A 24,275-nucleotide genomic window follows, 5' to 3' on the forward strand; every position below is an offset into this window, starting at 1 on the left:
GCTATGAAGTAACTATTGTGTCTGGCTCGTCGGTCTAGGGGTATGATTCTCGCTTTGGGTGCGAGAGCTCCGAGGTTCCAATACCGGACGAGCCCGATGTCTTACATTTTTCATTATGATCGTAGCAAAGCCCATACATTTTGATGATATTTATAAAGAAACTTTGTTCATTGACTTGTCTTACATGAATTTAATGGACTTACTTCACTGTATATTAAAAATCTGTGCTATGAAGTAACTATTGTGTCTGGCTCGTTTGTCTAGGGGTATGATTCTCGCTTTGGGTGCGAGAGGTCCCGGGTTCACATCCCGGACGAGCCCGATGTCTTTAATTTTTCATTATGATCGTAGCAAACCCCATATTTTTTGATGATATTTATAAAGAAACTTTGTTCATTGACTTGTTTTACATGAATTAAATGGACTTGCTTAACTGTATATTAACAATCTGTGCTATGAAGTAACTATTGTGTCATGCTCGTTGGTTTAGGGGTATGATTCTTGCGTTGGGTGCGAGAGGTCCCGGGTTCACATCCCGGACGAGCCCGATGTCTTACATTTTTCATTATGATCGTAGCAAACACCATATTTTTTGATGATATTTATAAAGAAACTTTGTTCATTGACTTGTTTTACATGAATTAAATGGACTTGCTTAACTGTATATTAACAATCTGTGCTATGAAGTAACTATTGTGTCATGCTCGTTGGTTTAGGGGTATGATTCTTGCGTTGGGAGCGAGAGGTCCCGGGTTAAAATCCCGGACGAGCCCGATGTCTTAAATTTTTCATTATGATCGTAGCAAACCCCATATTTTTTGATGATATTTATAAAGAAACTTTGTTAATTGACTTGTTTTACATAAATGAAATTGACTTACTTCACTGTATATTAACAATCTGTGCTATGAAGTAACTATTGTGTCTGGCTCGTTGGTCTAGGGGTATGATTCTCGCTTTGGGTGCGAGAGGTCCCGGGTTCACATCCCGGACGAGCCCGATATCTTACATTTTTCATTATGATCGTAGCAAACCCCATATTTTTTGATGATATTTATAAAGAAACTTTGTTCATTGACTTTTTTTACATGAATAAAATTGACTTGCTTAACTGTATATAAACAATCTGTGCTATGAAGTACCTATTGTGTGTTGCTCGTTTGTCTAGGGGTATGATTCTTGCTTAGGGTGCGAGAGATGCCGGATGCAAATCACGGACGAGCCCGATGTCTTACATTTTTCATTATGATCGTAGAAAACCCCATATTTTTTGATGATATATATAAAGAAACTTTGTTCATTGACTAGTTTAACATGAATTAAATAGACTTACTTCACTGTATATTAACAATCTGTGCTATGAAATAACTATTTTGTCTGGCTAGTTGGTCTAGGGGTATGATTCTCGCTTTGGGTGCGAGAGATCCCGGGTTCAAATCCCGGACGAGCCCGATGTCTTACATTTTTCATTATGATCGTAGCAAACCCCATATTTTTTGGTTATATTTATAAAGAAACTTTGTTCATTGACTTGTTTTACATGAATTAAATGGACTTACTTCACTGTATATTAACAGTCTGTGCTATGAAGTTACTATCGTGTCTGGCTCGTTGGTCTAGGGGTATGATTCACGCTTTGGGTGCGAGAGGTCCCGGGTTCAAATCCCGGACGAGCCCGATGTCTTAAATTTTTCATTATGATCGTAGCAAACCCCATATTTTTTGATGATATTTATAAAGAAACTTTGTTCATTGACTTGTTTTACATGAATTAAATGGACTTACTTCACTGTATAATAACAATCTGTGCTATGAAGTAACTATTGTGTCTGGCTCGTTGGTCTAGGGGTATGATTCTCGCTTTGGGTGCGAGAGGTCCCGGGTTCAAATCCCGGACGAGCCCGATGTCTTACATTTTTCATTATGATCGTAGCAAACCCCATATTTTTTGATGATATTTATAAAGAAACTTTGTTAATTGACATGTTTTACATAATTAAATTGACTTACTTAACTGTATATTAACAATCTGTGCTATGAAGTAACTATTGTGTCTGGCTCGTTGGTCTAGGGGTATGATTCTCGCTTTGGGTGCGAGAGGTCCCGGGGTCACATCCCGGACGAGCCCGATGTCTTAAATTTTTCATTATGATCGTAGCAAACCCCATATTTTTTGATGATATTTATAAAGAAACTTTGTTCATTGACTTATTTTACATGAATTAAATGGACTTACTTAACTGTATATTAACAGTCTGTGCTATGAAGTAACTATTGTGTGTGGCTCGTTTGTCTAGGGGTATTATTCTTGCTTAGGGTGCGAGAGATCCCGGATTCAAATCCCGGACGAGCCCAATGTCTTACATTTTTCATTATGATCGTAGCAAACCCCATACATTTTGATGAAATTTATAAAGAAACGTTGTTCATTGACTTGTTTAACATGAATAAAATGGACGTACTTCACTTTATATTAACATTCTGTGCTATGAAGTAACTATTGTGTCTGGCTCGTTGGTCTAGGGGTATGATTCTCGCTTTGGGTGCGAGAGGTCCCGGGTTCAAATCCCGGACGAGCCCGATGTCTTACATTTTTCATTATGATCGTAGCAAACCCCATATTTTTTGATGATATTTATAAAGAAACTTTGTTCCTTGACTTGTTTTACATGAATTAAATGGACTTACTTCACTGTATATTAACAATCTGTGCTATGAAGTAACTATTGTGTCTGGCTCGTTGGTCTAGGGGTATGATTCTCGCTTTGGGTGCGAGAGGTCCCGGGTTGCAAGCCGGGACGAGCACGATGTCTTAAATTTTTCATTATGATCGTAGCAAACCCCATATTTTTTGATGATATTTATAAAGAAACTTTGATAATTTACTTGTTTTACATAAATGAAATTGACTTACTTAACTGTATATTAACAATCTGTGCTATGAAGTTACTATTGTGTCTGGCGCGTTGGTCTAGGGGTATGATTCTCGCTTTGGGTGCGAGAGGTCCCGGGTTCACATCCGCGACGAGCCCGATGTCTTACATTTTTCATTATGATCGTAGCAAACCCCATATTTTTTGATGATATTTATAAAGAAACTTTGTTAATTGACTTGTGTTACATGAATTAAATGGACTTACTTAACTGTATATTAACTATCTGTGCTATGAAGTACCTATTGTGTGTTGCTCGTTTGTCTAGGGGTATGATTCTTGCTTAGGGTGCGAGAGATGCAGGATGCAAATCCCGGACGAGCCCGATGTCTTACATTTTTCATTATGATCGTAGCAAACCCCATATATTATGATGAAATTTATAAAGAAACTTTGTTCATTGACTTGTTTTACATGAATTTAATGGACTTACTTCACTGTATATTAACAATCTGTGCTATGAAGTAACTATTGTGTCTGGCTCGTTGGTCTAGGGTATTATTCTCGCTTTGGGTGCGAGAGGTCCCGGGTTCAAATCCCGGACGAGCCCGATGTCTTGCATTTTTCATTATGATCGTAGCAAACCCCATATTTTTTTATGATATTTATAAAGAAACTTTGTGAATTGACTTGTTTTACATGAATTAAATGGACTTACTTCACTGTATATTAACAATCTGTGCTATGAAGTAACTATTGTGTCTGGCTAGTTGGTCTAGGGGTATGATTCCCGCTTTGGGTCCGAGAGGTCCCGGGTTCCAATCCCGGACGAGCCCGATGTCTTACATTTTTCATTATGATCGTAGCAAACCCCATATTTTTTTATGATATTTATAAAGACACTTTGTTAATTGACTTGTTTTACATGAATGAAATTGACTTACTTAACTGTATATTAACAATCTGTGCTATGAAGTAACTATCGTGTCTGGCTCGTTGGTCTAGGGGTATGATTCTCGCTTTGGGTGCGAGAGGTCCCGCGTTCAAATCCCGGACGAGCCCGATGTCTTACATTTTTCATTATGATCGTAGCAAACCCCATATTTTTTGATGATATTTATAAAGAAACTTTGTTCAATGACTTGTTTTACATGAATTAAATGGACTTACTTCACTGTATATAAACAATCTGTGCTATGAAGTAACTATTGTGTCTGGCTCGTTGGTCTAGGGGTATGATTCTCGCTTTGGGTGCGAGAGGTCCCGGGTTTAAATCCCGGACGAGCCCGATGCCTTACATTTTTCATTATGATCGTAGCAAACCCCATATTTTTTGATGAAATTTATAAAGAAACTTTGTGAATTGACTTGTTTTACATGAATTAAATGGACTTACTTCACTGTATATTAACAATCTGTGCTATGAAGTAACTATTGTGTCTGGCTCGTTGGTCTAGGGGTATGATTCTCGCTTTGGGTGCGAGAGGTCCCGGGTTCAAATCCCAGACGAGCCGGATGTCTTAAATTGTTCATTATGATCGTAGCAAACCCCATATTTTTTTATGATATTTATAAAGAAACTTTGTTTATTGACTTGTTTTACATGAATTAAATGGACTTACTTCTCTGTATATTAACAATCTGTGCTATGAAGTAACTATTTTGTCTGGCTCGTTGGTCTAGGGGTATGATTCTCGCTTTGGGTGCGAGAAATCCCGGGTTCAAATCCCGGACGAGCCAGATGTCTTACATTTTTCATTATGATCGTAGCAAACCCCATATTTTTTTATGATATTTATAAAGAAACTTTGTTTATTGATTGTTTTACATGAATTAAATGGACTTACTTCACTGTATTTTAACAATCTGTGCTATGAAGTAACTATTTTGTCGGGCTAGTTGGTCTAGGGGTATGATTCTCGCGTTGGCTGCTAGAGGACCCGGGTTAAAATCCCGGACGAGCCCGATGTCTTACATTTTTCATTATGATCGTAGCAAACCCCATATTTTTTTACGATATTTATAAAGAAACTTTGTTTATTGACTTGTTTTACATGAATTAAATGGACTTACTTCACTGTATATTAACAATCTGTGCTATGAAGTAACTATTTTGTCTGGCTAGTTGGTCTAGGGGTATGATTCTGGCGTTGGGTGCTAAAGGTCCCGGGTTCAAATCCCGGACGAGCCCGTTGTCTTACATTTTTCATTATGATCGTAGCAAACCCCATATTTTTTGATGATATTTATAAAGAAACTTTGTTCAATGACTTGTTTTACATGAATTAAATGGACTTATTTCACTGTATATAAATATTCTGTGCTATGAAGTAACTGTTGTGTCTGGCTCGTTGGTCTAGGGGTATGATTCTCGCTTTGGGTGCGAGAGGTCCCGGGTTCAAATCCCGGACGAGCCCGATGTCTTAAATTTTTCATTATGATCGTAGCAAACCCCATATTTTTTGATGATATTTATAAAGAAACTTTGTTCATTGACTTATTTTACATGAATTAAATGGACTTACTTAACTGTATATTAACAGTCTGTGCTATGAAGTAACTATTGTGTGTGGCTCGTTTGTCTAGGGGTATTATTCTTGCTTAGGGTGCGAGAGATCCCGGATTCAAATCCCGGACGAGCCCAATGTCTTACATTTTTCATTATGATCGTAGCAAACCCCATACATTTTGATGAAATTTATAAAGAAACGTTGTTCATTGACTTGTTTAACATGAATAAAATGGACGTACTTCACTTTATATTAACATTCTGTGCTATGAAGTAACTATTGTGTCTGGCTCGTTGGTCTAGGGGTATGATTCTCGCTTTGGGTGCGAGAGGTCCCGGGTTCAAATCCCGGACGAGCCCGATGTCTTACATTTTTCATTATGATCGTAGCAAACCCCATATTTTTTGATGATATTTATAAAGAAACTTTGTTCCTTGACTTGTTTTACATGAATTAAATGGACTTACTTCACTGTATATTAACAATCTGTGCTATGAAGTAACTATTGTGTCTGGCTCGTTGGTCTAGGGGTATGATTCTCGCTTTGGGTGCGAGAGGTCCCGGGTTGCAAGCCGGGACGAGCACGATGTCTTAAATTTTTCATTATGATCGTAGCAAACCCCATATTTTTTGATGATATTTATAAAGAAACTTTGATAATTTACTTGTTTTACATAAATGAAATTGACTTACTTAACTGTATATTAACAATCTGTGCTATGAAGTTACTATTGTGTCTGGCGCGTTGGTCTAGGGGTATGATTCTCGCTTTGGGTGCGAGAGGTCCCGGGTTCACATCCGCGACGAGCCCGATGTCTTACATTTTTCATTATGATCGTAGCAAACCCCATATTTTTTGATGATATTTATAAAGAAACTTTGTTAATTGACTTGTGTTACATGAATTAAATGGACTTACTTAACTGTATATTAACTATCTGTGCTATGAAGTACCTATTGTGTGTTGCTCGTTTGTCTAGGGGTATGATTCTTGCTTAGGGTGCGAGAGATGCAGGATGCAAATCCCGGACGAGCCCGATGTCTTACATTTTTCATTATGATCGTAGCAAACCCCATATATTTTGATGAAATTTATAAAGAAACTTTGTTCATTGACTTGTTTTACATGAATTTAATGGACTTACTTCACTGTATATTAACAATCTGTGCTATGAAGTAACTATTGTGTCTGGCTCGTTGGTCTAGGGTATTATTCTCGCTTTGGGTGCGAGAGGTCCCGGGTTCAAATCCCGGACGAGCCCGATGTCTTGCATTTTTCATTATGATCGTAGCAAACCCCATATTTTTTGATGATATTTATAAAGAAACTTTGTGAATTGACTTGTTTTACATGAATTAAATGGACTTACTTCACTGTATATTAACAATCTGTGCTATGAAGTAACTATTGTGTCTGGCTAGTTGGTCTAGGGGTATGATTCCCGCTTTGGGTCCGAGAGGTCCCGGGTTCCAATCCCGGACGAGCCCGATGTCTTACATTTTTCATTATGATCGTAGCAAACCCCATATTTTTTTATGATATTTATAAAGACACTTTGTTAATTGACTTGTTTTACATGAATGAAATTGACTTACTTAACTGTATATTAACAATCTGTGCTATGAAGTAGCTATCGTGTCTGGCTCGTTGGTCTAGGGGTATGATTCTCGCTTTGGGTGCGAGAGGTCCCGCGTTCAAATCCCGGACGAGCCCGATGTCTTACATTTTTCATTATGATCGTAGCAAACCCCATATTTTTTGATGATATTTATAAAGAAACTTTGTTCAATGACTTGTTTTACATGAATTAAATGGACTTACTTCACTGTATATAAACAATCTGTGCTATGAAGTAACTATTGTGTCTGGCTCGTTGGTCTAGGGGTATGATTCTCGCTTTGGGTGCGAGAGGTCCCGGGTTTAAATCCCGGACGAGCCCGATGTCTTACATTTTTCATTATGATCGTAGCAAACCCCATATTTTTTGATGAAATTTATAAAGAAACTTTGTGAATTGACTTGTTTTACATGAATTAAATGGACTTACTTCACTGTATATTAACAATCTGTGCTATGAAGTAACTATTGTGTCTGGCTCGTTGGTCTAGGGGTATGATTCTCGCTTTGGGTGCGAGAGGTCCCGGGTTCAAATCCCAGACGAGCCGGATGTCTTAAATTGTTCATTATGATCGTAGCAAACCCCATATTTTTTTATGATATTTATAAAGAAACTTTGTTTATTGACTTGTTTTACATGAATTAAATGGACTTACTTCTCTGTATATTAACAATCTGTGCTATGAAGTAACTATTTTGTCTGGCTCGTTGGTCTAGGGGTATGATTCTCGCTTTGGGTGCGAGAAATCCCGGGTTCAAATCCCGGACGAGCCAGATGTCTTACATTTTTCATTATGATCGTAGCAAACCCCATATTTTTTTATGATATTTATAAAGAAACTTTGTTTATTGATTGTTTTACATGAATTAAATGGACTTACTTCACTGTATTTTAACAATCTGTGCTATGAAGTAACTATTTTGTCGGGCTAGTTGGTCTAGGGGTATGATTCTCGCGTTGGCTGCTAGAGGACCCGGGTTAAAATCCCGGACGAGCCCGATGTCTTACATTTTTCATTATGATCGTAGCAAACCCCATATTTTTTTACGATATTTATAAAGAAACTTTGTTTATTGACTTGTTTTACATGAATTAAATGGACTTACTTCACTGTATATTAACAATCTGTGCTATGAAGTAACTATTTTGTCTGGCTAGTTGGTCTAGGGGTATGATTCTGGCGTTGGGTCCTAAAGGTCCCGGGTTCAAATCCCGGACGAGCCCGATGTCTTACATTTTTCATTATGATCGTAGCAAACCCCATATTTTTTGATGATATTTATAAAGAAACTTTGTTCAATGACTTGTTTTACATGAATTAAATGGACTTATTTCACTGTATATAAATATTCTGTGCTATGAAGTAACTGTTGTGTCTGGCTCGTTGGTCTAGGGGTATGATTCTCGCTTTGGGTGCGAGAGGTCCCGGGTTCAAATCCCGGACGAGCCCGATGTCTTAAATTTGTCATTATGATCGTAGCAAACCCCATATTTTTTGATGATATTTATAAAGAAACTTTGTTCAATGACTTGTTTTACATGAATTAAATGGACTTACTTCACTGTATATTAACAATCTGTGCTATGAAGTAACTTTTGTGTCTGGCTCGTTGGTCTAGGGGTATGATTCTCGCTTTGGGTGCGAGAGGTCCCGGGTTCAAATCCCGGACGAGCCCGATGTCTTAAATTTTTCATTATGATCGTAGCAAACCCCATATTTTTTGATGATATTTATAAAGAAACTTTGTGAATTAACTTGTTTTACATGAATTAAATGGACTTACTTCACTGTATATTAACAGTCTGTGCTATGAAATGACTTTTGTGTCTGGCTCGTTGGTCTAGGGGTATGATTCTCGATTTGGGTGCGGGAGGTCCCGGGTTCAAATCCCGGACGAGCCCGATGTCTTACATTTTTCATTATGATCGTAGCAAACCCCATATTTTTTGATGATATTTCTAAAGAAACTTTGTTCATTGACTTGTTTTACATGAATTAAATGGACTTACTTCACTGTATATTAACAGTCTGTGCTATGAAGTAAGTATTGTGTCTGGCTCGTTGGTCTAGGGGTATGATTCTCGCTTTGGGTGCGAGAGGTCCCGGGTTCAAATCCCGGACGAGCCCGATGTCTTACATTTTTCATTATGATCGTAGCAAACCCCATATTTTTTGATGATATTTATAAAGAAACTTTGTTCATTGACTTGTTTTACATGAATTAAATGGACTTACTTCACTGTATATTAACAGTCTGTGCTATGAAGTAACTATTGTGTCTGGCTCGTTGGTCTAGGGGTATGATTCTCGCTTTGGGTGCGAGAGGTCCCGGGTTCAAATCCCGGACAAGCCCGATGTCTTACATTTTTCATTATGATCGTAGCAAACCCCATATTTTTTGATGATATTTATAAAGAAACTTTGTTTGTTTACTTGTTTTACATAAATTAAATGGACTTACTTCACTGTATATTAAACAATCTGTGCTATGAAGTAACTATTGTGTCTGGCTCGTTGGTCCAGGGGTATGATTCTCGCTTTGGGTGCGAGAGGTCCAGGGTTCAAATCCCGGACGAGCCCGATGTCTTACATTTTTCATTATGATCGTAGCAAACCCCATATTTATTGATGATATTTGTAAAGAAACTTTCTTCATTGACTTGTTTTACATGAATTAAATGGACTTACTTCACTGTATATTATCAGTCTGTGCTATGAAGTAACTATTGTGTCTGGCTCGTTGATCTAGGGGTATGATTCTCGCTTTGGGTACTAGAGGTCCCTGGTTCAAATCCCGGACGAGCCCGATGTCTTATATTTTTCATTATGATCGTAGCAAACTCCATATTTTTTGATGATATTTTTAAAGAAACTTTGTTAATTGACTTGTTTTACATAAATGAAATTGACTTACTTTACTGTATATTAACAATCTGTGCTATGAAGTAACTATTGTGTCTGGCTCGTGTGTCTAGGGGTATGATTCTCGCTTTGGGTGCGAGAGGTCCCGGGTTCAAATCCCGGACGAGCCCGATGTCTTACATTTTTCATTATGATCGTAGCAAACCCCATATTTTTTGATGATATTTATAAAGAAACTTTGTTAATTGACTTGTTTTACATAAATGAAATTGACTTACTTCACTGTATATTAACAATATGTGCTATGAAGTAACTATTGTGTCTGGCTCGTTGGTCTAGGGGTATGATTCTCGCTTTTGGTGCGGGAGATCCTGGGTTTAAATACCGGACGAGCCCGATGTCTTACATTGTTCATTATGATCGAAGCAAAACCCGTATTTTTTTATGATATTTACGAAGAAACTTTGTTCATTGACTTGTTTTACATAAATGAAATTTACTTACTTCACTGTATATTAAACATCTGTGGTATTAAGTAACTGTTGTGTCTGGCTCGTTGGTCTAGGGGTATGATTCTCGCTTTGGGTGTTGGCGGTCCCGGGTTCAAATACCAGACGAGTCCGATCTCTTACATTTTTCATTATGATCGTAGCAAACCCCATATTTTTTGATGATATTTATAAAGAAACTTTGTTAATTGACTTGTTTTACATAAACTTAAATTCACTTACTTAAATATATATTAAAAATCTGTGCTATGAAGTAGAGATTGTGGCTTGCTCGTTGGTCTAGGGGTATGAATCTCGCTTTGGGGTCAAGAGGTCCCGGGTCCAAATCCCGGACGAGCGCGATGTGGGTCTTTTTCTCATTATGATCGTAGCAAAACCCATTTTTTTATATTTATAAAGAAACTTTGTTAATTTACTTGTTTTACATAAATTAAACTTACCTACTTTATTGTATATTAACAATCTGTTCTATGAAGTCGCGATTGTTGATGGCTCGTTGGTCTAGCGGTATGATTCTCGCTGTGGTGCGGGAGGTCCCGGGGTCAAATCCCGGACGAGCCCGATGTGTTATTTTTCTCATTATGATCGTAGCAAAACCCATTTTTTATGATATTTACAAAGAAACTTTGTTAATTGACTTGTTTTACATAAATGAAACTGACCTACTTGATTTTCTATTGAAAATCTTTGCTATGAAGTCCTGATTGTGTCTGGCTCGTTGGTCTAGGTGTATGATTCTCGCTTTAGGTGCGAGAGGTCCCGGATTCAAATACCGGATTAGCCCGATGTGGTTTTTTTTTTCTAAATGTGATCGTAGCAAAACCCATATTTTTTGATGATATTTATAAAGAAACTTTGTTAATTGATTTTGTTGCATAAATTAAACTGACCTACTTAATTGTATATTAAAAATCTGTGAAATGAGGTCGCGATTGTGGCTGGTGAGTTTGTGTAGGGCATGATTCTCGCTTTGGGGTCGAGAGGTCCGGGGTTCAAATACCGGACGAGCCCGATGTGATTTTTTTCTAATTATGACTGTAGCAAAACTTATTTTATCATGATATTTATAAAGAAACTTTGTTAATTGACTTGTTTTACATAAATGAATCCGACCTACTTAATTGTATATTGAAAATAGTTGCTATGAAGTCCTGATTGTGGCTAGTACGTTTGTCTTACGGTATAGTTCTCGCGTTTGGTGCGAGAGGACCAGCGTTAAAAACGTGGACGAGCCCGATGTGTTATTCATCTCATTATAATCATACGAAAACCCATTTTTATGGATGATATTTATAAAGAAACTTTGTTAACTGATTTGTTAACATAAATTAAACTGACCTACTTAATAGTATATTAACATTCTGTGCTATTAAGTCGTGATTGTGCATTGCTCGTTGGTCTAGGGGTATGATTCTCGCTTTGGGTGCGAGAGGTCCCTGTTTCAAATCCTGGACGAGCCCGATGTGTAGTTTTTCTCATTATGATTGTAGCAAAACCCATTGTCTTTTGATGATATTTATAAAGAAACTATAAGTTCGTTTATAAAATGTTCGGTAATTAAAACTAATTCTATAATTGTTTATAAGACGATAAAATAAGGATCGTTGTATAACGTTTAACAACATTGAATAAGGAAGAATCGATAAACTGTTTTAAACTATCCTTTGAAACGAGTTGCTAAATAACTTCAAAAAATATTATTCTTTATAAATAAGACACAGCTTTAAATAAAACTTTAACTGATACAAAGCAAGAAATCACATGATTTAGTTGATAAACGGTTCGAAACAATCATATTTTGCTGATAAAAATGGCTAGAAATAAGCTCATAATTGATAAATAGGTTACGATTGATAAAGTCTGAAAAAAAGTTTTAACTGATATGCACATATTAAATTGGTATATAGATTTGTAAAGAATTTGAAAACAAATTCAGTTAATACCCTTTGTAATGATCAATTTTTTTGAAAAACTGGGATAAATAAACATTCAGCTAATAAACAAATTGAACTTAAATGCGATGAGTAGGGCTAGGACAACAGCATATTCTTTTCATTGTTTTGACTCTCGACTATATATCCGCCGCAGTTAGACACAGTTAATCTGTCGAGAACCACATCACTCTACATAAATCATATAAGATATCAATAGATATATATCTGAGATTCAAAACAAGGAAAATAATATGCTGTTGTCCTAGCTCTAGTGATGAGCAATTGAATTGTTAAGTGCGCAATTCTCCTCGTTGAAAAGAAAATAAATTCGATTAAAGAAACACGTGATGAATGTGGCAAAAACAAAACAACAAACAAAAAAACAGAAAAGAAAACAAACTCGTGTCTGCGACCAAATATAAAGATGGCATTAGTTTTCAAATAAATATGCGTTTGTTAGGAAAGATTTCATGGTCCAGTAAATCATCAGTAAATGATGAATCATTACTGGGTGAGGTTTGAAGTTTTCTCTGGTCTTCTACTTAAATTTGATAACCCGAAAACTATATATTTGATGAGGCTAGAATTTCATGCGATTCTTATTGTTACTAAAGCACATCAGATCACATTTGAAAAATCTAAAATTTAATTTCCATTAATGTTTTTCTTTTGCCATGATGGGGCTTTACTAAATACAATATGAAACAAACAGAAAGTCCCTACAATAAGCAGAATTGAAGTGAACACTAAAAGTGACTTTCACATTTTCCATGCCCTTGAACTCTGACCTAGATTTCATATATCTATACCAGTCCTAAGTTAGACCATGAATGATATTTTGACCAAGCTTGGTGACGATTAATCAAGCGATGTTGATACTAAGCTGTACGCTATCAAACAAACATTACACTCGACTGGAAACATAAGATGAGCTTTGGGGGTAATAAGATATTTCCTTTAATAGAACACTAATCCAACTGTGATACTATCGCTTGGTGTATTATTATATTAGCATGCCGAGGCAACGCCGAGTAACCTGGCCGCGTATTGTTTTTAGAAAAATAAAACAATCAGATTTTGTAAAATTTGGATTTACAGTTTAGAATGTGTGTGCCAAGAATTTTACCCAGAAATAAAATAAACAAAGTCGGTTTAGGAATTTTAAAGTAGATTATAATTTAGTTAAGTAAACAATGATTTAGCTTACGTGAACAACACGTGATCTGGTCTGATTTGCTGACGTAATAGTTAGCATGAACTAAACTAGGGAGTTGGCGAGAAAAGCGTTAGCGAACGAACGTGTCGACGACCTCATTGAAAGCAGAAGGGGGGGGGACCAATGAAATGTAAAAAAACAACGGTGTGCCAAACCCCGATAAGAGAATCTATAAGATAAATAAAGAACGTATAAAATATAAGTCGTTGTGATTGCATTCTTTTGGTGTTTGGAAAAATAAGCAGGTATAGCTTGGCAAGAAAGTTCTTGTATTTTTGAACTTTTAAATTTAGATGAACATATCACGGCTCAAACAAAAATTTATTTATCGAAATAAGCACCATTGGAATTAATACATTATTGCCAACGCAAAACAAGTTTATATCAGTAATGTAAAAATTTTGCGTTCTAGTGGTCATGAAGTGACGGTGCTTGGGGTTTTAAAACATTTCTTACGCAGGAATCTGTCAAGATGCTTGAAATAGTGGTAGTCGGTAGGTGAGAGATCTGGAAGATATGGCCGATGAGGCAGAGTTCCGTAGCCCAATCCGTTCAGTTTCTGCAGGGTCAGTTTAGCAACGTGCGGTCGGGCATTATCGTGAAGGAGAATTGGTCTTTTTCTGGTGACTAATGCTGGTTGTTGTTGTCGAAGTTTCTGATGTATTTCATCCATTTGCTGACAGTACTTCTCCATTGTAATGGTTTCGCCTGCATAAAAAAACAAAAAAACAAACAAACGATAATGGATGAGACTGGTCGCAGACCACCAAACAGTTAGCATCACCTTTTTGTTTTTTTTCTTTAGTTCAACTCTGGCTTCGGGAAGTGTCGTGGAGCTTCGTCTGCCTCTAACTACTGGGGTCACTTTTCTTCGCAAGTCACAACCCGGTTGTGAAATGGGTCGTTCTTGTTACGTAAAAGCGAAGATGACCCCTCATAACGGCGTTTTTTTTTGTGTCGTTCAATTCGTGAGGCACCATTATATCAAGTGTTTTTTTTTTTGTCTTTCCAATCTCTCTCAAGTCATTGAAAACCGTCGTATACCTTATATCTAATTAGAAGCAAGTTCTCGAACAGTTGTGCGTGGATTGATCTCGAATAAACCTCTTATTTGAGCGTTGTCGACATCTGATAGCCGACTACTACGCTCATCATCTTCAAGACTGTCGTTGCCGTCACGAAATTATTTAAACAACCATGTTGCTGTTCGTTCAGTAGTGGGTCCTCGGTCAGACGCTTCCTTGAAATCGCGAGCTCTTTCAGTAGCTTTTCGGCCTAGCTTAAATTGAAATAAGAAAATTGTGCAAATTTGCTTTTTTTCCATCTGGAAATCAACATTATGAAAAAAAGACATAATTGTTTCAAAACGATTAAAAGTTAAACGAATAGATAGATCGAAAAACACTCTTTAAAATGATATATAAAGTAAAGGTATTATAACGAAAACTTATTTGAAAATACATCATTTGAAATCAAAATTAAAAGTTAAAATACACCACTAGACAATACGAGCTCATGTATTATAATTTTACACGTGTAGGAAATACATCCCCAATTTCTGTGGAAATATATTTTCTTATAATATATACCAATTCTTATTTAAGATCCTAATTCCCTTATAATTAGGTTTCAGAGTTTCCTAATCTCATAATAATATGTTCTTTAATGTTAATTAAATCAATGTATATTTTAGTGAAATCTAATTGAAATTTTACTTTAAGTTAATTAAGAATTATAAATGTTATTTAGACCTAATATTATAGCGTTCCTTTTACTTTACCTACCCTACCCTATGCATTCCCTTTTTTCCTCCACCTTAAATTTAACTTATAATTCTGTTCAATAAATATACCTTATTATATAATTTTGTTTTTACATCCATTCTAACAATTAACCCATTTGGCTCATATATTTGTGATCACACATCAATCGAATAATAATCACGTGTTTCAACATCTACAGTTTATCTTTAGATCAATATTTGGAATCTGATTACTACATTTGTAATATTATGATTATTACAAATTTAACTTTCCTATCCATAAACTGACTTACTTGGCAAACTAAAGTTTAACAATTCTAAACATTACGATCAATCTAGAAGCTATATTACGATCAACTACTATTCCCTATTCTAATTTGATATTACATTTTTCCTCCACAACTAATGTTATAATATAGTTGTATGCTCTTTATTATCAGTCTACAAGAAAATACAATATTATGTGAGATATATTATCATACTTACTTTCAATGGTTCATATTAAATATTAATTTAAATATATCTTGCCATCATAGTTGGGCTGTTTAATTAGTCTATAAAGTTTTACCATTGTTTTCCTATTTATCTTCATTAGCTAATTATAGTTTATATAAAGTATTTATCTCCATAGAGAAATACTTAAATTATCATGTCATGATAGTTTAATATATTTTTTTCTAATCTATTTTTTTTACACAGGAATCGACACTTATCAAGGCCCGGAGGCTACTTGAGGATAAGGATTAATGGGTATACATTAGTCAATGTGATTATAGCGTAGTAAACATAAGTAGTGGGAATGTTGTAAATTGGATTACTTAGGGGGACGATAGATCAAGGACTTTTTACATTGGATTTGAAGACAATCAGATTGTAGTCAGCTGGAAAGCAGGCAATCAGAAGAGAGTTCCACAGGCGTACAGTTTTAAGATAGAAGCTTTGTTCATGGAATCTACATTTAGGCTTAGACACAGATAAAGAGTGTGGAAAATTATTGATAGTGGTTTGGGCTATACGAGTGTTTTTCACGAAAGTTTGGGGAGGGGGGCGTAGATTGAAGATTAGCTGAGCACTTGCCATGAAAATAACGATAAAACAGTGACAGGCTCGCAGCGTCTCTTTTGTGGAAAAGAGGTTGCAGGGAAGAGAAAAGGGTATCTCCCACTAAACTACGAAGTCTATTTTGAACTCTATCAAGGCAGGATAAACTGCTTCTAGCAGCTCCTGCCCAGATGTGGCAACAGTAACCCATCGTTGGCCGTACTTGGCTTTTATATAGGTAGAGAATAGCATCTCCCCCCCTCTCTGTCTCTGTCTGTCTGTCTGTCTGTCTGTCTCTCTCTATCTCTCTCTCCCCCCCCTCTCTCTCTCTCTCTCTCTCTCTCTCTATATATATATATATATATATATATATATATATATATAGTGCCGGCAAAAAGAAAGTCCGACTTGTAATTTTTTTTCCAAAACTGCAAATTTAATCTAAATTTAATGTAACTGTTTAAACAACCTATACCTCATTTGATTTGCCTTTTATTCTTCTATAATTTTACTTGTTTATATTTGACTTTTAATTGAAATATTCTGGTGTTCACGTCAATTTAAACAAAATAACTTCGAATTGAGGAGGCAAAAAAAGTCCGCAGCAACAAATTCGCTTAAAACCAGCTTAAATTATCGCCCCTAAATCAGTATAAATATCCACCAACAAGCAACAAATATCTCTAATCGTAATTGTTGTTGTTCCAGGTTATACAATGTAGCATTTAGTCCATATGCCGCGATTAGTGATTGTCAGGAGCTCATTAATCTCCACCTTTCTGGTTTATCCAATCGAGGAATCGGCTGCAGATTGTAGGTGATGAGAAAACGGTACAAAAGCACCAAAACACCGGCAGTGTTCGTGATGCCCATAAATCTGGTCGTATTAGAGTTACTTCTAACAGGGAAGACAATGCTATCAAGATCCGCAGCCTAAGAAACGGCCCCCAAATTTAACAACAGTGCAATCTTGTTAAGAAGTGCTCTCTTTCTACTGTCAAGAACAGATTAAAGGAATTTAATTTGCGAGGATATGTTGCAAAACGCAAGCCAATGAATTTTGTAAAGAACAGAAAGCGCCGTCTTAACTTCATCAGATACAATGAAGATCATGACTCTTCATATTGGTCAAAAGTGCTTTTTAGCGACGAAAGCAAGTTCAATAGGCTAGGCAGTAATGGTAGACAGTACGTCCGTCGGGGGAAAGACGAAGAATTTTATCCTAGGTGCTCAGTTTAAACGCTGCAAGGTAGTGTAGGTTCAGTTTTGGTGTTGCGCATTATTAGTACCAATGGTACAGGGCCTATAGTTCGCTTACAAAGTCGAATTAATTCGACTAAGTACATTAGTATGTTGACTGAGCATTTTCTACCCTATTTGGTCGGAATTTGGATGATAATCCCATTTCCATACAGGATAATGCTCCCATTCACACAGCTGGCAATGTCAAGAGGTTCCTGGAAGAGCATGGTATTCCGTGTTTGGATTGGCCTGCACAATCTCCAGACCTCAGTCCTATCGACAACGTATTCCATTACATCAAGCAACAACTATGCAATGATAGAATTTCAAATTTGGAAGAACTTTGGACAAAAATTAAAGAAAAGTAGGATGCCTTTTCGCCAGAGTACTGCTGCAGTCTAATTCAAGGAATCCCCAAAATATTGCAGGCTGTCAAATCGCAGAAGGACTATGCTACTAGATATTAACTAGTTCATTGTGTTCCTGTTGTATGTGTGTTACATTAATGTCTTAAAGTTACATTTAAATAACAATTTTCCATTGTGCAGACTTTATTTTTGCCTCCTCAATTTGAAGTTTATGTACCAGTTACAGAGGATAAAACCACAGTATCCGTACCATGTGTATAATAACCTGTGGTGTTTACTGGGTTCTGTAGTAAGACTTTAGTAATGGAGGAAATCGGGATTACTTTCTATATAGATTATAGCGATAGTGCTGCTGTAGCTCCTCGGATGTAATCTAGGATTTTATTGCAACACCTGGATGTGTCAGAAAAATCTTTATAAAGTTACATAAGATAGTGGCTAATAGGCTAGACGTAATACATTTGTATGTGGCATATGTTGTTGCAAACCCACGGTATTTTAATTAAGAGGAGAATTTTTGCAATCAAATTATTATATACAGGATCAGCTGTATCTACACAGCGTTGCCCGAAAGTCTTCATCTTATTAAAATATTTACATTTTTGAAAAATAATTAAATTTCATAATTTTATATAATACAATTTTTCCTTTGCAAGAATATTGATAGGACGTCATACAAAAATTATGAATTTTTGTTGCACCGCAAAACGAAGGATATTTTAATTTTATTTTATAAGTCACGTGTATTCATAGTTTTGCGAAGGTGGGGGTAAGAACGACAATCATAACATTATTTAAGTTTCGGATTTTTTTTTTAGATGATGATCGATAATTTATGTCATTTGAATAATACGGACTATTGTCTTCAGCTTGAATGCGCTTCTCACAACTTATCGTTCGATGTAATCTCCGAATTTCTTCAGGAACATCCAGAGTATTAAGACACCAATGTCCGTATATTTTACTAGTACATATTTAGCACAAACAATATTTAAAAAAGAATAAAATTTTAGAAAAAAAAGCTGAAGAATTATGGTTTCAAATGTTATTCTAAACCATATATTTCACGCGTGTTACATATAAACCGATACGATTTTTCAAAAACATTTATTTTCTTCGTACGGTTTCAGCGTCCGAAATTATCCGGTTGTATTGAAACTTTAATATCAGAAAATGAACATCACTTTATTTTAGACATTACATTTTTTTTTTTTTTTTTTAAATCTTTATTCATTCTTCGGTTGCTACAGTACTGGCGTTGGTTCGGCAGTCATATTTTAAACGTTTATAAAATATTAAACGTTTTACTTCACTTTTTCTAAGTTATATATAAACAGCATTAACTTGGAATGAAATAGTAATGATGGGAACAGCAGTTTCTTGGTTTCTTCAATTTGCAACAACGTCAAGGTGTCATTAGTTGGGCAATAATAATAATTAGTAATCTTATTTTTAAAGTATTACCGATAGATTTCACTGATCGATGATTGTGTATTTAAATAAAACTTGGGGGGGGGACAGAGAAGTCCACAAATAACTAAGGGGGAAAATCAAGTACGCAATAAATATTTACATAGCCAATAAACGTTACTTTTGTACTTACCAGGTTGATTTTTTTTTACTATGGTAAATAAGTAACACATAAACTTTGTAATTAAAAAAAAATATGTAGGAATGTCCGGGACTTGAACCCGGGACTTCTCCCACCCTAAGCGAAAATCATACCAACTGACCAACGAGCCAGGTGCTCGTTAGTCAACCGCCAGCTACATTTAATTAATATTAGTTTAATGTGTTCAATTTTATATGTAATTAAATGACAGTAAATGTCGAATCCGACACAGATTTTATTAAATGCAATTAAAGTTATTCGAATTTTTGTTCATATTACTAAAAATAAGGAATATGTATGCGAAAAGTGATAACGTACCTACGATCAGAGATGTATGTGATAGGTGATAACGTACGCCCAAAAATAAATGTGTGTGATAGGTGATAACGTACGTCTAAAATACACACAGATGTTATGTTTGTACACACAAACATAATATAGGTGTGAAAGGTGATAACGTACGTCTAAAAATAAATGTATGTGTATGCACCAACACAAATGTGTTTGAAATATATATAATTTGAATTGTTGTTCTAACTTAAACCAGAAAATGACCCTGTATTGTTTTTTTCTGCCAACTCGAGAATCTCATTATCATATTTATTTATTTATTCTTTTCCATTCAAATATTTTATTTCTTATGGACATTTTCGCCTCTCCGTATCGCTACATAAGTACAAAATGGAAATTAAAACCCTTAAAGAACAATTATTATCTATTATTTTCTTCTTTTCTTGATAAAGTCCTAGGGACATTTTTCTTTTTTTCTTGATCAAATATCACACCCCTCTCCTACCTTCTCTTCCTCTATTTGTAAAGCAAGACCATCTGGTATCGCCTGGGATCTTGCTAATTATTTATATAAACAAAAACAAAAAAATAATTAAATAGAACGGAAAGTTTTACAAAGCGGGGACAAAACAAATCCCAATAAACATTTTTTTTTATTAAATATCGTAACATTACATAAAATGCTACACCCAATAATTATTAAATATTACATTACATATATTAAATATAACATTACATAAAACGCTACACCCAATAATTATTAAATATTACATTACATATATTAAAATGCTACACCCAATAATTATTAAATATTACATTACATATATTAAATATAACATTACATAAAATGCTACACCCAATAATTATTAAATATTACATTACATATATTAAATATAACATTACATAAAATGCTACACCCAATAATTATTAAATATTACATTACATATATTAAATATAACATTACATAAAACGCTGCACTCAATAATTATTAAATATTACATTACATATATTAAATATAACATTACATAAAACGCTACACCCAATAATTATTAAATATTACATTACATATATTAAAATGCTACACCCAATAATTATTAAATATTACATTACATATATTAAATATAACATTACATAAAATGCTACACCCAATAATTATTAAATATTACATTACATATATTAAATATAACATTATAAAAAACGCTACACCCAATAATTATTAAATATTACATTACATATATTAAATATAACATTACATAAAACGCTACACTCAATAATTATTAAATATTACATTACATATATTAAATATAACATTACATAAAACGCTACACCCAATAATTATTAAATATTACATTACATATATTAAATATCGTAACATTACATAAAACGCTACACTCAATAATTATTGAATATTACATTACATATATTAAATATAACATTACATAAAACGCTCCACTCAATAATTATTAAATATTACATTACATATATTAAATATAACATTACATAAAACGCTACACTCAATAATTATTAAATATTACATTACATATATTAAATATAACATTATATAAAACGCTACACCCAATAATAATTAAATATTACATTACATATATTAAATATAACATTACAAAAAACGCTACACTCAATAATTATTAAATATTACATTACATATATTAAATATAACATTACATAAAATGCTACACTCAATAATTATTAAATATTACATTACATATATTAAATATAACATTACATAAAACGCTACACTCAATAATTATTAAATATTACATTACATATATTAAATATAACATTACATAAAACGCTACACCCAATTATACTTTGATCTTTAGAAGAAGTGTTCAGTTTTCGAACATTTAAATGCAGAACATAGTAATTCACAAAAGAATATACGTTCAATATTATTGCCTTATAATGAATGTTTTCTTGTTTTCCTTGTGGTAAACTCGTCACTAACATTGACAAAATATATTTGTTTTGTAAATTCATTTTCATTAGACAGGATAGCCAGACCCTACAATCTGGACTGGCTCATGGTTGACCGGAGGTAATTTTTTATAAGTTTCATTTTGGAGAAATTTCTCTCACACGATGCCACAGAAACACATATTGTCAGAAGAAATTTTAGAGCCAGCGTAAGATATGGTAACGATTTAGCAAAATCGCACTATGATAAACTGTAAGAATTGCAGTACAGTCCAGTGCTTGCCTCCCTCCAAGTTTATTTCAGCTGCTTGTAAGTGTCGCCTTAAACATCGGCATGTGCACTTCAGTGAGTTGTAGATAATCTCTTAACTATAAGACCTGTGTACTTTATTAACACATCCCAGCGATGGGTTGACAACGCGAAAAACGTGTACAGCGCTTCAAGACTGCCAAAAAATGTTACACAAGATGGATTGTTAGAAAACGAATGGTTGCCATAAAGGTTCAAAGAATGATTCGAACAACGTACAAAAACGCTCCTTGGATTAATGTCCTTGATCCTTTTTGCACACCACTATGAATTCCGGTCATGCTTGCAGCGTTATCGTACCCTTGACCGCGACAGAACTTAATATCTTGTTCTTCGTTTTTTTTTAATTCTCAAGGATCTCATAAGTCAATGCAATAGCTGTTTTATCATTCAAATGTAAAAATCCCAAGAATAACTCACACACTTCAACTGCACCATCGCCGATATGTATATATCTAATTACTGTTGACATTTAATCTGCATGCGAAACGTCTGGTGTGCTATCAAAAAGTATAACAAAGTACTTTGCATTCTTGATGTCAGCAACGAGTTTTCCAATCACACGTTTCGGCAAAAGAGAAATAAACTCCTTCTGTGTTTCAGGCGACATGTATGAACATATTGTTTGAGTGTTCGTGCGTTGCTGGAGGCTGAACAGATGCTCCTTTAACACTACATCATAGTGAAACAACAATTCGACAAGTTCCAAGAAGTTACCTTGGTTTAATGAGGACGTGCTCTAACGATGTCCTCTAAATGGCAGGTTCTGTCGTGCATAAGTATCACGTCTAAAACTCTGTGCAGAATGTCTCTGAACTTCCTTTTCTCTTTTTTAATAAGGGAAACGTGCGCTGCATCGATAGTTTTTGTAGCTGGAGTTGTGAAGCCAGCGTTTTCCAATCCTCCCAGCACGACAGATGGTTCTTTGACTGTTCATGTTCAATAATTTTGGGATTTAGCTTCCACCAGTCTTCAAAACCAGTGACAAAAGTAAATGTTCCGGGAGCCTTGTCATCTTTGGTAAACAACCGACAACAAAAGCAGTACAACTTTCCGCCACGCAGCGACTAAGCCATCCATGATCGTAGCACCATGTCGCCATTTGACAATGAGGAATAAAACCAGGTTGTAGAAAGTTGCCGAAATTCACCTTTAACCTTTGAACCTGGTCTTTTAACCAACTTGAAAGGTCCCTGCTTATTCTGAAATGGCTCGCTCCCCCTTTTTTTGATATCAATTCTTACACTATCAGGCGCAGGAATTTGCCACGACGACACATCGTTAAATGTTGACAAATTACTGGCGGTGCTGGCGACTGAGCCTTGAAACTTTTCTTCTAATCGAGTTGAAATTGCTGTATCATAATGATCTTCAATATAAGTTTGTTCTGTGTCGCTGTCTCTTGATTGTTCACTATCACTTGAAAAATGTCTTTTTAACTGTTTTTCATGCGCTCTACTTTCAGCTTAAATAAAATCAGAACTTTTGATAGTTTCTGGTTTTTGTATCCACTCCTTGACGTTGCTGATAGCCGCTTGGACGGTTCAGTCGTTTTATGATTATGCAAGTTTCGGTTCTGAAAATAAATGAAATGCATGCTTTTTCAGAAAGCCTGGTACTACTGTGCACCTAGGAAACCCGACAGTATTTGACATTCGTTTTTAAGTTATAAAAATATTAAGTTAAAGTAGAACATGTTATTCCAAGTCAAGAATATATATATATATATATATATATATATACATATATATATATATATATATATACATATATATATATATACATATATATATATATATATATATATATATATATATATATATATATATATATATATATATATATATATATATATATATATATATATATATATATATATATATATATATTCATTGGCTATATCAGTTCTTCTCCTGTACTGAAGAATACCGAAGGATCGGTCGAAAATTTTGTGCTTTTGGAAAAAATGTTTTTGCTTTTTTCCGAACGACTTTTAGTATTCCTACACGTCAACAAATAAGATATAGATAAGAAAAGATATATACATTTATATAGTTTTCGTATTGATTATATATATATATATATATTAGTTATTTAATTTCATTATTAACATATAACAAGGACAGAGTAGTTAAACATTTAAAAACGCTTGTTATCAGCAATCGAGTTGTAGTTTTTTTTTTGTTGTTA

General features: G+C 34.7%; 21 non-coding genes across 21 annotated transcripts; all 21 read left to right on the forward strand.

Annotated features, from left to right (window-relative positions):
• Nucleotides 1–927: 927 nt before the first annotated feature.
• Nucleotides 928–999, forward strand: Trnap-ugg (transfer RNA proline (anticodon UGG)). Its single transcript has one exon. It is a non-coding gene; the product is annotated as a tRNA-Pro (tRNA).
• Nucleotides 1,000–1,379: 380 nt separating this feature from the next.
• On the forward strand, nucleotides 1,380–1,451 carry Trnap-ugg (transfer RNA proline (anticodon UGG)). The gene has a single exon. It is a non-coding gene; the product is annotated as a tRNA-Pro (tRNA).
• A 154-nt stretch (nucleotides 1,452–1,605) lies between these two features.
• On the forward strand, nucleotides 1,606–1,677 carry Trnap-ugg (transfer RNA proline (anticodon UGG)). Its single transcript has one exon. It is a non-coding gene; the product is annotated as a tRNA-Pro (tRNA).
• Nucleotides 1,678–1,831: 154 nt separating this feature from the next.
• Nucleotides 1,832–1,903, forward strand: Trnap-ugg (transfer RNA proline (anticodon UGG)). Its single transcript has one exon. It is a non-coding gene; the product is annotated as a tRNA-Pro (tRNA).
• A 605-nt stretch (nucleotides 1,904–2,508) lies between these two features.
• Nucleotides 2,509–2,580, forward strand: Trnap-ugg (transfer RNA proline (anticodon UGG)). The gene has a single exon. It is a non-coding gene; the product is annotated as a tRNA-Pro (tRNA).
• Nucleotides 2,581–3,863: 1,283 nt separating this feature from the next.
• On the forward strand, nucleotides 3,864–3,935 carry Trnap-ugg (transfer RNA proline (anticodon UGG)). The gene has a single exon. It is a non-coding gene; the product is annotated as a tRNA-Pro (tRNA).
• Nucleotides 3,936–4,089: 154 nt separating this feature from the next.
• Trnap-ugg (transfer RNA proline (anticodon UGG)) lies at nucleotides 4,090–4,161 on the forward strand. Its single transcript has one exon. It is a non-coding gene; the product is annotated as a tRNA-Pro (tRNA).
• A 154-nt stretch (nucleotides 4,162–4,315) lies between these two features.
• On the forward strand, nucleotides 4,316–4,387 carry Trnap-ugg (transfer RNA proline (anticodon UGG)). The gene has a single exon. It is a non-coding gene; the product is annotated as a tRNA-Pro (tRNA).
• A 154-nt stretch (nucleotides 4,388–4,541) lies between these two features.
• Nucleotides 4,542–4,613, forward strand: Trnap-ugg (transfer RNA proline (anticodon UGG)). Its single transcript has one exon. It is a non-coding gene; the product is annotated as a tRNA-Pro (tRNA).
• A 605-nt stretch (nucleotides 4,614–5,218) lies between these two features.
• Nucleotides 5,219–5,290, forward strand: Trnap-ugg (transfer RNA proline (anticodon UGG)). Its single transcript has one exon. It is a non-coding gene; the product is annotated as a tRNA-Pro (tRNA).
• A 380-nt stretch (nucleotides 5,291–5,670) lies between these two features.
• On the forward strand, nucleotides 5,671–5,742 carry Trnap-ugg (transfer RNA proline (anticodon UGG)). Its single transcript has one exon. It is a non-coding gene; the product is annotated as a tRNA-Pro (tRNA).
• Nucleotides 5,743–7,025: 1,283 nt separating this feature from the next.
• Nucleotides 7,026–7,097, forward strand: Trnap-ugg (transfer RNA proline (anticodon UGG)). Its single transcript has one exon. It is a non-coding gene; the product is annotated as a tRNA-Pro (tRNA).
• A 154-nt stretch (nucleotides 7,098–7,251) lies between these two features.
• On the forward strand, nucleotides 7,252–7,323 carry Trnap-ugg (transfer RNA proline (anticodon UGG)). Its single transcript has one exon. It is a non-coding gene; the product is annotated as a tRNA-Pro (tRNA).
• Nucleotides 7,324–7,477: 154 nt separating this feature from the next.
• On the forward strand, nucleotides 7,478–7,549 carry Trnap-ugg (transfer RNA proline (anticodon UGG)). The gene has a single exon. It is a non-coding gene; the product is annotated as a tRNA-Pro (tRNA).
• A 154-nt stretch (nucleotides 7,550–7,703) lies between these two features.
• Nucleotides 7,704–7,775, forward strand: Trnap-ugg (transfer RNA proline (anticodon UGG)). The gene has a single exon. It is a non-coding gene; the product is annotated as a tRNA-Pro (tRNA).
• A 605-nt stretch (nucleotides 7,776–8,380) lies between these two features.
• On the forward strand, nucleotides 8,381–8,452 carry Trnap-ugg (transfer RNA proline (anticodon UGG)). Its single transcript has one exon. It is a non-coding gene; the product is annotated as a tRNA-Pro (tRNA).
• Nucleotides 8,453–8,606: 154 nt separating this feature from the next.
• Nucleotides 8,607–8,678, forward strand: Trnap-ugg (transfer RNA proline (anticodon UGG)). Its single transcript has one exon. It is a non-coding gene; the product is annotated as a tRNA-Pro (tRNA).
• A 154-nt stretch (nucleotides 8,679–8,832) lies between these two features.
• Trnap-ugg (transfer RNA proline (anticodon UGG)) lies at nucleotides 8,833–8,904 on the forward strand. The gene has a single exon. It is a non-coding gene; the product is annotated as a tRNA-Pro (tRNA).
• Nucleotides 8,905–9,058: 154 nt separating this feature from the next.
• Trnap-ugg (transfer RNA proline (anticodon UGG)) lies at nucleotides 9,059–9,130 on the forward strand. The gene has a single exon. It is a non-coding gene; the product is annotated as a tRNA-Pro (tRNA).
• A 154-nt stretch (nucleotides 9,131–9,284) lies between these two features.
• Trnap-ugg (transfer RNA proline (anticodon UGG)) lies at nucleotides 9,285–9,356 on the forward strand. Its single transcript has one exon. It is a non-coding gene; the product is annotated as a tRNA-Pro (tRNA).
• Nucleotides 9,357–9,511: 155 nt separating this feature from the next.
• Trnap-ugg (transfer RNA proline (anticodon UGG)) lies at nucleotides 9,512–9,583 on the forward strand. The gene has a single exon. It is a non-coding gene; the product is annotated as a tRNA-Pro (tRNA).
• Nucleotides 9,584–24,275: the final 14,692 nt, after the last annotated feature.

This window comes from Euprymna scolopes, chromosome 2 (assembly GCF_053919585.1).
Source record: "Euprymna scolopes isolate OS-2025 chromosome 2, ASM5391958v1, whole genome shotgun sequence".
NCBI lineage: Eukaryota > Metazoa > Mollusca > Cephalopoda > Sepiida > Sepiolidae > Euprymna > Euprymna scolopes.